We start from the raw sequence: 13,993 nt of genomic DNA, 5'->3' as shown, positions 1-13,993 counted from the left end.
ACGCTCCTGAGCAACCAGCGGGCTCAGCTCCGACCGCCTTCGTTGCTACGGTTGGTGGATCCGGGCCGCTGGGTTTTGTCAGACCTTTGTCCCAACACAGTGGGTTTGAGCTGGACGGAGAGGACTACGGAAGTGAGATCCAGACGCCGTCGATTCTTCAAGCCCCTTTATCACAGCCCATTTCAGCAAATGTTTATACACATTTATAGAAGCCTTTTTTTTTTTTTGAAGTAGATCTACAATGTTGTGTAAGTTTCAGGTGTACGGCAGAGATTCTGTTATATACATATACATATATACATATATATGTATATATATATATTCTTTTTCAGATTCTTTTCCATTATAGGTTGTTATAAGATATTGAATATAGTTTCCTATGCTATACAGTAGGTCCTGTTGTTTATTTATTTTATATATAGTAGTGTGTATCAGTTAATCCCCAATTCCTAACTTATCCCTTCCCCTCTTCCCCTTTGGTAACCATAAATTCGTTTTCTATATCTGTGAGTCTATTTCTGTTTTGTAAGTAAGTTCATTTGTATCACTTTTTTAAATTCAACAAAGAGGTGATATCATATGATATTTGTCTTTCTCTGACTTACTTCACTTAGTATAATCTGTAGGTCCATCCATGTTGCTGCAAATGGCATTATTTTGTTCTTTTTTATGGCAGAGTAGATGGTATATATGTACCACATCTTCTTTATCCATTCATCTGTCAGTGGACATTTAGGCTGCTTTCATGTCTTGGTATTGTAAACAGTGCTGTTGTGAACATTGGCGTGCATGTGTCTTTTTGAATTAGAGTTTTCATCTTTTCTGGACATATGCCCAGGAGTGAGATTGTTGGATCATATGGTAACTGTGGTTTTTTAAGGAACCTCCATACTGTTCTCCATAGTGGCTGTATCAATTTACATTCCCACCAACAGCGCAGGAGGGTTCCCTTTTCTCCACACCCTCTCCAGCATTTATTATTTGTACACTTTTTGATGATAGCCATTCTGGCCAGTGTGAGGTGATGCCTCATTGTAGTTTTGATTTACGTTGTATAGAAGACTTAATTCTATGCCAGGCCCTGAGCTAAGAGCCTACAATGAAATGCAGAGAGGAGACAAACAAGCACAGTTTTGTAATTCAGACAGAAGCAAATTATTAAAATTCATTCAAAACATTCACCGAGTACCTACTCTATGGCTTGTGCTGGTTGTTGAACCAGACAGATGGAGTCTCTGCCTTTGTGGAGCTTAAGTTTGAACATATTATCATATAATGTGATAAGTGTTTGGATGGCAGTACAGAGTTCCTGACTGGGTATTGGTGGGGCAAGTAATGGGGAGAAAGGAGATCTAATAGGACTTGGTAATCAGCCTTCACTATGAACCTGAGTGATTCTTGACTCCTGGTATCCATGCCTTTGTATAGCCCCTTCCCACATTGAATAGGGCTGACAGATATAGTCAATAGGATATTGTGGAAATCATGGAGTATGAGTTCCAAGGTGAAGACATAAAAAACATTGTTCTTCCTCATTGCTCTCTCTTGATCATTCATCAGGGATCCATGTTGTGAGGACACTCAGGCAGCCCTGGGGAGAGGCTTGCATGAATAATAACCAAGCCTCTTGCCAACAACCACCTCCAACTTGCCAGCCATGTGTGTGAGCCATCTTGGGAGTGGATCCTCCAGCCTCGGTCAAACCTTCAGGTAACTGCAGCCCTGGCCAAAATCTTGAATATAATCTCATGAGAGACCTTGAGCCAGAAACAGTCAACAAAATCACTCTTGAATTCCTGACCCATAGAAGTTGTGAAATAACAAATATTACTATTTTAAGCTCCTAAGTTTCAAGGTAATTTTTTTTCAGCATAGATAACTAGTACAGAGAAGATCAAGGAGGAGGGGTTGGATGCTAAAGATTCAAAAAAGAATGAGACCTAGGGCTTCCCTGGTGGCGCAGTGGTTGAGAGACTGCCTGCTGATGCAGGGGACATGGGTTCGTGCCCCGATCCGCGAAGATCCCACATGCCGCGGAGCGGCTGGGCCCGTGAGCCATGGCCGCTGAGCCTGCGCATCCAGAGCCTGTGCTCCGCAACAGGAGAGGCCACAACAGTGAGAGGCCCACGTACCGCAAAAAAAAAACAACAAAAAAAAGAATGAGACCTAATCTTATCCTCAAGGAGCTCACTCTCTCCTGGAGGACACAGACAGAAATAATTATAATTCACTCAACATCCACTAATCCCATACTATGTGAGATGATATGGAGGATCCAAAGATGTATTATTTATTCATTCATTCAACGAATATTTATGGAGTTTCTGTTCTGGATCATACACTATGGAGTCAGGAAGGCAATAGTGAGTAATTGGGTCCCTACCCTCACTGTGTTTACAGACCAGGGGTTATCTGACACCCTCGTTAATCAATCACAAAGAAATGTATATTTATGAACCATGAGGTGTGTAGGGAGGAAATAAGAGGAAACCATGAGAGAATAAATAGCATGGGAGATACAATCAAGAAAAGGTGATCGGGGAAGGCCTCTCTGTGGAGGTAACATTTAAACTTAGAAACAAAGAATGAAGAGGAATTTGCCAGGCACAAAAGGAATAAGCACGGTGGGAGGTGGAAAGGCTGTTGGAAAGGCTTGGCACGTAAGACAGTGGGGAGAAGCTGAGGCCTGAGAGGTACAGATATTTAGGCAACTTCCCTGTCAGTCCAGTGGTTAGGACTCGGTGCTTTCACTGCTGTAGGCCCGGGCCCAGGTTCCATCCCTGGTTGGGGAACTGAGATCCCACAAGCTGCGCTCGCCACAGTCAAAAAAAAGAAAGGAAGGAGGGAGGAAAGAGAGAGAGAGAGGAAGGAAGCAAGGGAGGGAGGGAGGGAGGAAGGAAGGAAAGGAAGGAAGGAAGGAAGGAAGGAAGGGAAGGAAGAAAAATAAAGAGAGAGAGACAGAGAAAGAAAGAAAGGAAGCAAGGAAAGAAGGGAGGCAGGGAGAGAGAAAGAAAGAAAGGAAGAAAGAAAAGGAAAGAAAGAAAAAAAGAAAGGAAGAGAGAGAGAAAGAAAAAAGGAAGCAAGGAAGGGAGAAAGGGGGGGAGGGAGAGAGAGAGAAAGAAAGAAGGAAGGAAAGATACAGATATTTAGGACAAGACTTGGTACTTGTCCTGGAGGGGCTCACTGTGGGGTGTGAATGAGGAGGATCATAGGAGACAGAGATGTCTTATATGTTGAATTGTGTCCCCCCAAAAAGATTTGTTGGAGAACTAACCCCAGTACCTCAGAATGCGATCATGTATGGAGACAGGGTCTTTGCAGAGGTAGTCAAATTAAAATGAGGTTATTAGGATGGGCCCTAATCCAATATGACTGGTGTCTTCATTAAACAGGGAAATTTGGACACGATGCACACGTAAGGGAGAATGCCGTGTAAAAATGAAAGCAGAGCTCAGGGTGAGGCTTTTACAAGCCAGGGAAGCCAAAAATTGCAGCAAACCGCTGGAAGCTACGGGAGAGACATGGAACAGATTCCTCCCCACAGTCCTCAGCCTTGATTTCTGATTCCTAGCCTCCAGAACTGTGGGAAAATAATTATCTGTTATTTAAGCCACCCAGTTTGTGGTACTGCGTTATGGCAGCCATAGCAAACTAATACAGATGTGCAGCTGCTTTGAAACCTGTTACTATCTGTATCCAAATGTGAAAAATCCCCAGCATGGCTGCTGCAAGCACAGCTACTTTCTTACTCTCTGGAAGCTTCTGGAGGGATCCAGCTGAGTCTTACTCATCTCTGTGCCCTGCATGGCTTCATTAGCACCACAGCATGGTGGAGCGCTCTGTGGCGTGCTTGTTCCTATCCATAATATCTGTGCGAGGCACACTGCTTGCACGATGAAAGAGAAAACGTTGAAAAAGGCATGGTGTCTCTCTGAGAAAATTTTCTAAACTAGATTAACACGACAGGGTGAACCAGTTTGAAATGATTAATTATAGCTGCCATCTATTGAGTATTCATCAGGTGCGCAGCACTTTACATATATCAATATCCTCCCCCCAGCAAACCTGTAAGGCAGGTATTATTCCCATCTACAGATGAAGAAACCTAGGGCCGGAGAAGTTAAGCAACTTCCCCAAGTCCCCACAGAGACTGCGTGCATAACCACTGTACTACCCAGCTAAGCTGTTCAAGCCAGATGAGCACTCCAGGCATGAGTGCTCTAGGATGAAGGGAAGCGTTAGCAGAGAATGAGGTATCTGGGAAGGCTTCATGAGGGAGGTGGCTCGATGTGGGTCCCGGATGATGGGCTGGATTTGGATATGGGCAAAGGAAAGTAGAGGCACAAGACTTGCTTTTTCACCTCCTAGCCTTTGCCTTTGTTGGTGTCTTTGTCTGGAATGCTGTCTTCTCCCAGCTCTTTACAAGACAGGCTCATTCTCATACCTCAGGGCTCTGCCCAAATACTACTTTTCAGAAAGGGCTTCTGTGATCGTCCTTTCTAGCTAATTGTTTTTTCTAGAAATGGCTCCAGCAGTATTGCCCATCCCACAGGGGCTCTTCTGCCCCATGACTGCTTGGACCCATAGCGTACAGTGGAAGAGATGTTGTGTCCGTTTCAGGCATGGCACTTAACTGGCCTGGAAGTCAGTTACCATGTAAGAAGTGCGACCAGCCTGAGACCACTGAGCTGGGAGGAGCCCAAGCCACGTGGGGAGGAAGGGAATCAGAGGAGCATCAGATACCAGACCCGGGAGTGAAGAAGCCATCTTGGAGAGGTGGAAAGATGGACAGGTGTGTGATAAAGCAAAGGTGGTAGAATGTTAAGTGTAGAATCTAGGTGGTAGGTATAGCATGTGCTGTATAATTCTTTCAACTTTTTTTGTATGTTTGAAATTTTTCACTACAAAGTTGTGGGCAAAAAAGAAACCATCTTGGAAGTGGACTCCGCAGCCCCAGACACCTCAGCTGATACCACATGGAACAGAGATGAACCTCCCAGCCCAGTCTTTCCCAAATACCTGACCCACAAAATCATGATCTAAATAAATGGGTATTTTAAGCCACTAAGTTTTGGGGTATAGATTACAGAAATTCTCTTTCTAAGTAGACCTTCCTTACTTTTTATCACAGCTTCCTGCCTGTTTCTTTTATAACATTATCACAATCTGTAATTGTCTTATTTGCCTATTTATCATCAGTTTCTCCCCCTCTAGAATGTAAACTCTATTTCCTTTGTTCACTCCTGCCTCTCAGCACCTAGCACACTGCCTGGTACATGTAGGCTCAAATGAATGTTTGTTGAGTGACTAACTGGGACCAGGAGATGGAGCCTTTCTGAAGAGTACTAGAAGACAACATGGAATTCACAGAATAGGGGAAAAGCTGGTATTTGTCACTTCGGCTGCCCGAAATCTGAACCCCCATTTGTGGGAATCCCAAGAGGTAGGAAGAGGCAGATGGATGGGATGCACACACCCTCTCCTCAGTCCCTGCTGGAGCAAAGATGCTGAACTTAACCACGACCCATCAGAAGCCCCCACCCCAGGCAGCAATGCCAGCTGCAAGGGTCAGCCAGAGACTGTGGTGAGTTCCGAGTCCAGGACCTTGTTCAGAGCAGGGATCTTGGCCACACCTGGCCTTGGGTGGGGTTCTTGCCTGAGCCCAGTTCTGCAGTGTTCCATCAACTCCTTCTCTGCCCTTAGGTTCAGCTCCAGGGAGAAACCAGGAATGCTGAGCATGGTACATCCTGATGAATCCAGAATGCAGGACCAAAACGAGGGGCCGCTTTCCTCCAAATGGTGAGGACATCTTCTACATGCCAGAAAGGCCAGCAATACATTCATTTCAGAACCAGCAGAGCCCAAACAACAGTGGAGGCTCACCACATTCTGGACTCTTTTTCTGGGCCTCCAGGAGCCTTCCAGCAGATAACCGACTTTGATAGTTCAAGGCCTGTCCTCTTGCTTTCTACAAGGTGTGAACTAAGGGCTGGATTCCACACTTGGGTGTCTATAAACCCATGGTACCCAGGTCCTATTCCTGTGCTGTAGGATCTTCCAGGAGCAGGTCTGCTACAAAGGAGGTGCGGTTCACATTTCAATGCTGGGCTCATTAGAGAGGTCATCAAACAGAATTTCCATCAGAAGGTAGATTACACGTCAACACCACAGAGGGTTTGCCCTTCCCAGGAAAATCCAAATGCTATAACTTGTTCTTGAGACCCAAGGTTTCCCACAGTTTTGAAATCTGAAAAGCTTTATCCAGCAGACATCCATTAAGTGCCAACTGTATGTCAGGGAAACACTGGAGACAGATCTTGGGCTCTGGTGGGAGAGACAGACATAGACACTAACACAGTAGGATATTTTGAGTTCTACAAAGGAAGTGTGTGCAGAATGACATAAGAACCCGGGAGAAGCATCAGACTCTGCCTTTGGCAATCAAGGAAGGCTTCCCAGAGTAGGTGACATTCAATCTATAGGAGGAGATTACAGCTGAAGCAAAGGTCCAGGCCGGAGCTCATACTTCCAAATCCCCCTGAGGAGTCCACAGTCCAGAACTTCATCTCCCTGCTTCAGCCATGGAAGCAGCAAAAGCTTCACATGCAACCAGCATCTGGATGGTACTAATTACCTCCACGTTTATGAAGTGCCTCATTAAACTTGACTCAAACCAACAGCATAGTTGGCTCCCTGGGTTAAATCCACGCTAAATATTCAGTTACACACAGCACAAGCGAATCATATTTGGTGGGGTTCAGTTCACTTGTCCTGTGAAGGTGGTTTTCCAGCTGAATAATGATGCTGCCTTTTAATTGCGTGCTGTCTTCCTCCTGGGGGACTTTAGGTGGGACCATCTTCCCAGAGGGAGCCAGAAACTGGGTGTCGTCATCTCCATTTTATAGTTGCATGGACTCAGTAAAGAGATCTGGCCCCAGCCGCATAAACTGCAATCTTACTCCTCCCTCGGAGCCCAGCTCAAATTACCTCATCTTAAAAGATCTTTTGGTTCCCCCATCAGAATTTCCCTGCCATACATGACCCTGGAAGAAGCTGAGAGAAACGGCTGAGCGCTCACTGTGTACAGAGCTCTGTGACGGGGAGTTGACAGCATTCACTCACTTGATCTAACAACACTGAGGGTGTGTTCCCATTTCACAGCTGAGGAGACTCAGGCACAGAGAAGCTGAGTAATGGGTCTTGGATTACACAACTAATTAGTCAGGATTCAAACCCAGGCCTCTAAGCCCATTGTCTTAACCACACACAATCCTGGCACATTCATTCAACAAGTATTAATTGAGCACCTATGGTACACCCCGTGCTTGCCAGGAGTATAGTACTTGCTAGGGATGCAGTAGGGAAGGAAACATGATCTTTGCCCTAACAAAGATTATCGTCTAGCAGGGAAGACAGATGTGAAACACTTCCACAATCATTTAATTACACACCAAGCATCAGTCAATGTTAGCAGAATTTAACTGAACTAGCTAAGACATCAGCAGGGCAAGAAAAGAAATCAGGTCTCTGGATGGCTCTTTCTTGTCTGCAATTCAGGAGTCAGTCAATTCTTCCTTTTTTCTTAGATTCTGTAGCTAAGCAATGCCTACAGAGGCCCACAATTGCATTGGGAGTTTCCAGAAACCACTTCCCTCTCTGAATCACAGCTTTCCCAGCTGTAAAATGGGGATGAAAATAGCAAAAGACTGGAAGTAAGCCAAATATCCATCAACAGGGGGCCACTTAAAGAAGTGGTGGTACATCTACACCCTGGAATATGCAGCTATTAAAAAGCATGAGGCAACTCTAAATGCTGGACAAGGATCGCTAAGACCTAGACCCCAGGGAGTCGGGTGACTTACTTTTTTTTGTCTTGTTTTTTTTTGGTCGCACCACATGTGGGTTCTTAGTTCCCTGACCAGGGATCGAACCCGTGGCCCCTGCATTGGAAGCATGGAGTCTTAACCACTGGACCACCAGGGAAGTCCAACTTACTCTTAATGTGTGCCATTTTGTACCTTTAGAATTTTGCACTCTGTGCATGTACCTTATCAAAACAAATTCAAGGACATTTTAATACAACATTTTGATGGGGATAAAAAAGCAGTCAAATAGCCAGGCTCACGTGGGCCCATTGGTGGTATTATTGTTAGTTTCAAAGGAGAGGTTAGATTTGGCAGCCCTTGGAAAATCTAAAACAATTAGAGCACATGTTGCTCCTAATGAGATGAGGGAGGAATAAGGGCCAAACGGAGAAGAAAGGAGGAGGAAATGAGGAGAAAAACGAAGAGGCCAGGCAGAGGCCAACAGAGAAAAAAATCCACAATTACTTTAGTGCCGCCGAGACCCCAAGGCAGCTGTGCTACCTGCTTCTTTCTAGCCAGCTGCCAGGTTGCCATGGTAATGTAATAGCCAGTGGTAAGCTTATTTATGATTCTGAAAACATTAAAAAAAAAAAACCACCAGCAAGCTGCAGATATGCAGCAGTGAGCAGAGAAGGTACCTGCATGAGAGGAGGCGTCAAGGTGACCTTCCTGGAGCTTGAGGTCCCCCCTTGAAAACTGGTGGGGTCAGCCTAGAGCAGTGGGTTGCAAACCTGAGCGTGTAGCCAAATCATCTGGAAGGCCGGTTAAAATGCTCCACCCATCCCCGGAGATTCAGATTCAATAGGTCTGGACTGGGGCATTTCGAACAAGTTCCCAGGAGGTATGGAAACTGACGTTTGGGGACCACCACCCTAATGATCTCTAAAGGCCTCTCCAACTCAAGATTCCATGAGCTGTGGGCTCCAGCTCCCGCTCGCCCTGAAATGGATACTGCTTAAGTATTTAGGGGTAAAGCACATCCAGCCCCTCTATCAGCTCCTCTGTTAACTAAGTAGTTACAACATCCTGACAGAGGACCCACGTGGGTTGTAAGGTAGCCCAAAGCACCTGGTGGGCCAAGGGCTTAGAGGGCAGTTTCCAAAGCCGAAGCCAGCACCTCATACGAGCAATTGCTTGGGAAGATGGGCCAGCACTCCAGCTGTCTTTGCCAGAACTCTCTCATGGGGCCAGTTAACTGGGTGTGACGGCCAACAGGTGCCACTGAGCCAGAGGAAAGGCGTCTGTCAGTCAAGACTGTGGCTGAGCAAGGGCCAGAGCTGGTGGGAGAGGATTTGAAAATGACAGAAGCCAAATCTTCGGGCACTATAATTTACCGCAGTGGGATTCTGATTCCCCACAGAAATGGAGACAAGTAGAGAAATCCAAACACCCAACCCCATCCAACGCACACAGCATCCCAAGTGAGAAAGTTCACGGCTGGGGCAGGATGCAATACTTGTGACAAGTCCCTTCAAATTCAGGATTTCTTGTACATTCAACAAATATTTTTAGAGCACCAGTGTTGTGCCAGACACTCTGCTGGGCGCTGCACACATGGGCGGTGGGCAAGAGTGGCCCCTGCCCTCATGGAGCCTACATTTAAGTAAAAGGAAACAGGCAGTTCAGAGAATCAGATGGTTTAATTGTGCTGTGGTTACATAAGTGAATGATTTTGTACTTAGGAAATAATGCTTAAGTATATAAGGGTAAAGGGGCAAGATGTCTGCAACTTATTCTCAAGAAGCTCAGAAAAAAATAATCAATATATTATCTATACATGTATGATTATATTTAACACACACACACACACACACACACACACAGAAAATGATATGGCAAATGTGACAAAATGTTAATTGTTGAATCTGGGCCAAAAAGTATATGGGAGGGAGTTCTTTGTATCATTCTTATTTTTCTGAAAGCTTGAAATTATTTCAAAATTAGAAATTTAAAAAAGGATCACATTCTGAAATTGCAACTTGTCCTTTCTCTTAGCATTACAGATTTTTCCAAAAGAACTTTTTTGTGTGGAATATTGATGTGTGGAAGTGAAGGAGCTGGTCTGCTGAACCAGGAGTAGTTTGAGTTACTGAACTGTCATTTTTGCACCTTTGAATACTTTGCAGGCTGGCTTTGTATAAACGTATCCTCTGTTTTCCTATATGTTGTAAATATTTAGACCATAATTTCATTATAAATAAGTGAATAAACAAAAAAATTTTTAAAGGCTCACATAAATACATGACAAATTATAAACAGTGAAGAGTGCTTTTTTTTTTTAAGTATGTAGTAGTGTAAGGACCTAAAGACAGAGTGGTTTGTCTTAGATAGGGAGGTCAAGGAGGGCTTCCTGGAGGCGGCAGGTTTGAACTGAGGTCTAAGTGAAAGTTGACCAGAGGAGGAGAGTTGCCTTCCAGGCAGAGGACACAGCTCCGGCAGAAGGTCTTCGTGGGAAAGAGCAGAGCACACTGGAGGAACCAAAGGAAAGAAATCAAGGCAGCTGGAGCTGAGCGCTACACATCCTCTCCTTCCCAGCAGAATGGCAAGGAGCTGGGTCGGGGGCAGGGTTTCTGGAAAGGGCTGCTATTCGGGCCCAGGATGAGGTCTGTTTTGTTTCTCCCCTACCCTTTCCGGCTCACGTTCTCATGTATCTTCCTTTGGCTCCCCTCTGACCCCAGGTCTTAAGATTCTGCTTGAATGCAGCTCCCCAGGCCAAGGTCCAGAATCCCAGCAACATATGGCAATGTGAGCTGACAGCTTCTCACTGGCCCCTTCCCTTTAGCTCCATCTCAGCCCCAAATCCCTGGTTGCCATCCATCAACCCCTTTACCTGCCATAAAAAAACCCACTGGGCTGTCATTTAAACTTATTTCTACAATTTGCTTCCTGGGTCTCAGGCAACCAGCTCCATCTGTGGATGGCTCTGTGCAGTTTCTGTCTGGTCTCCATCCACCGCTGGTTTCCTGAGAGCTCATATGGAGCTGCCTTTTGGATTTCCTCCTTGCAGCCAAGTGCAGCCCCAGGTGATTCTGGAGCACGAACCTGTATGATAAAAGCGTGGTGTCTCCATGGCATCCTTCATCTAGGTTAGCCAAGCATTTTGCAGACGTGAGGTAACATGGAACCAAACCCTGGTAACACTTTCTAAACTCCAGGGGATGAGCGCCATTTATTAGTTGTTCATTGAATCACAGAATTAAGAACTTAAAAGGCAATTTTGAGATCCTGGGGTCTAACGCTCTCATGATGCACATCAGCTCAGAGAGGTGAAGTAACTTGGCCAAGGTTACAGAGCAAGTTTGTAGAGGAGCTGGGCCTATAAACCAGGTTTCCTGAAGCTCAGTGGAAAGGCAGAGTCCAGTTAATGCACCAGGTAATAAACAATATACATGACCTCCCAGGAAGCTAACGTTCTTACAGCAGCAGCAAGACAGTCCTTATCTAAGAAGTGAGCGGTCTGGAGAGGCTAGGTGGGAAACCGGCCCAATGAATCTGTCTTCTTACGTTTAACAGCTACTTGTTGTGTTATTTTTATCCATTTGGTTTAACTTTAGACCCGGTTCCTATTTCACATTTAAGACTACAGGCCCTTGGGTGAGGAAAAGGAAGTCAGGAAGAAGATTCTTTTCGTTTGTATTCTGCAAACCTTTCCAGACTTTTTTTTTTTTTTTCCTTTATAACATTTCCTTTCCAGGGCCCCCAAAGCTTCTCAGATCTCCTGCATATCCAATCCCCTGTTCAGCCCTCACTGTAATTATCTTGGGAAAATTTAAATTCCTTATCGTGGCTTTGTGACAATACTGGCTCAGGATAAGCACATTCTGAGGTCTTGTCAAATTGCCCTCAGTAGGTTCACTTAATAGGAATTACCGTTAGATTTTTCTTTAAGTGTGATAATGATATTGTGACGCTGTTAAAGAAAGAGCCCTTATCTTGTTGAGATACAGACTGAAATATTTATGGATTACGTGATATGAAGTCTGGGATTTGCTTCAAAATACTCTTGTGGGGAGAGGTCAAGAAAAACACGCTCCCTTAATACACTGTTCTCCACTGCCTTTCTCTCGCAAGTTGGTTTTTTGCTGCATCTGCCCCTCCCCCAATCTATGAATCTGTTTATCTCATATCTGGGGATGGGATTTGCCTCCTGGGGTCGCAGCAGAGAAGAGAATATATAGGTGCTGGAGCCAAAGAGGCTTAGATTCAAATCCCAGCCCCACCCTGATGAGCACAGGGACCAAGGACAAGGCATTTAAGTGTCTGTCTTAGTTCTAGTTTTTCCATCTGCAAAGTGGAGATAATACATTGACAACAAAGAGCCTACTTTTCTAATTTGTTCTTTTCCTCCACTTTTTCCAATTCTGCCTCCACCTGCCCTGAAAATGTGTCTTCTCTCCAGGAACCCCCCTTGGTGCTTAGCAGTTCCTCCCACCACCCCCACTGCCTCCTCTGTGCTGGCTCCCCGCACCCCCAGCCCAGATGGAGCTCCAGACTGGATCCAAGAGCCTGTTACCCACTTCCTCCTGGAGGCGCCTTGCGTCCGGAAAAACTCAACATTTGTAAATTGGAACTCATTGCTCTTCCTCCCAATCTGCCCCCCAAAGCATCCGATCAGCCCTCAAGGCCCCCAGCCCCTGCCCCTCCTCCCCCTCCCTCATCCCGTCTACCTCAGGCCCGTGGTCCCATCTTCCAGAGAGCCCTCTCAAATCTACCTCAGGTGCCCCACCCACCTCCTCGGTGGGCCTTGGCTCAGGCCCTCAGGCCCGCAGACCTGGCCAGCTCTAAAAGCTTCCTACCCGGGCTCCTTCCCCGGGGCCTCTCTGCTTTCAGTCCCCCATCCAGGCTGCTGGCAAGATGCTCCTTCCAAAACCACCACTCTTGGGCTCGAAGGCCTCCCATGGGCTCTCTCCGCTGAGAAGAGAAAAGGCCCAAATTCCTTAGCAAGGTATTTGACACCCTGCACAGCTTGGCCTCCACTTATGGTTCCAGAATCGTCCTCTGCATTCCCTGCAGAGGAAGCACTAGGCCTGGGTTTCTCAGACTGCCATCTCTCACCTCTGCACCATAATCATCTGGGGCCTTGGTGGAAAATGCAGAACCCTGGGCCCTACCCCAGACGACTGCATCGGGGGGTCTAGGCCCAAAGCACACAAAAGCTGAGCATCCCCACTCTAGCCACAGCAAGCTGCTTGCCTGGATCGTGCCTCCAGGCCTCTGTTCATGCTGTATCGATGCTTCCCGTCTCTCCAAGGCCTAGCCTAAATGTCATCTCTGCAAAGCCTCTCCTCCTCCCCAGCAGAGTGAATTCCCCACCCACTCTGCTCCTATAGCACCAGGCACACACCTCTGTTGTAGACCGTGTGTATCACACTGTATGTAATTATGTGTTTGCTGCCTGCCTGCCTTCCCAGCTAGAATGAAATCTCCACCAAAGCAAGTCCCCAGAATGCCTGGAGCCCCCGACACAGTGAATGGCACCCAGCAGGCACTTGATAAATATTAATTAATTTAAATTGTATCTTACTATTTCTTGGCTCCTGGATCTCAAACATAATGCTTAGCTCCCGGCGAGGTTTTACTACAATGATGTCTGATGGATGAATTATCAAAGGCAAGAATGAGAGCCTGAAATGAATGATGAAATATGTAAATAAACTAATGATGAATTTTCATCATTGATTAGTATTCTGGAAAGCCTGTGTGTGCCTGAGACCATCTCTAACCTAAAGGACGTGTGAATCGGGTCCGATGTGAGCCCAGGACTTTTGGTTCCAGGTTCACTGCTGAAATCACCAAAGTTCTGATATTAATCAGAAATGTCACTGTCACCATGATGAGTGCCATGTGAAAAGTACAGGGCCATCTCCCGTCACAACTTCCCTGGCATCAGCCATAGGAAATCCTCACTTATCACACTTATCATTCCACCTCACAGGGTCCACAGAGAGCCTACTGATACTGCTCAAAGGAAATCTGATATCTGTCACGAGGAGCTGGCAGAAATCAGCCTTCAGATGCTGAGTCTGGAAAATTCCCTGGAGGTCCAGTGGTTAGGACTCTGCACTTTCACTGCCGAGGACCCGGGTTCGATCCCTGGTCGGGGAACTAAGATTCCCACAAGCCACACA

General features: G+C 46.0%; 1 long non-coding RNA gene across 1 annotated transcript; it reads left to right on the top strand.

The window, feature by feature from the left end:
* Nucleotides 1–49: 49 nt before the first annotated feature.
* LOC309832013 lies at nt 50–5,857 on the top strand. The gene is made up of 3 exons (XR_014297655.1): nt 50–248; nt 1,561–1,710; nt 5,704–5,857. It is a non-coding gene; the product is annotated as an uncharacterized lncRNA (long non-coding RNA).
* The last annotated feature ends 8,136 nt before the right edge of the window (nt 5,858–13,993 follow it).

The sequence above is a fragment of the Grampus griseus genome (assembly GCF_964374135.1).
Source record: "Grampus griseus genome assembly, chromosome: 14".
Lineage (NCBI taxonomy): Eukaryota > Metazoa > Chordata > Mammalia > Artiodactyla > Delphinidae > Grampus > Grampus griseus.
This window is presented reverse-complemented; position numbering and strand designations above follow the sequence as displayed.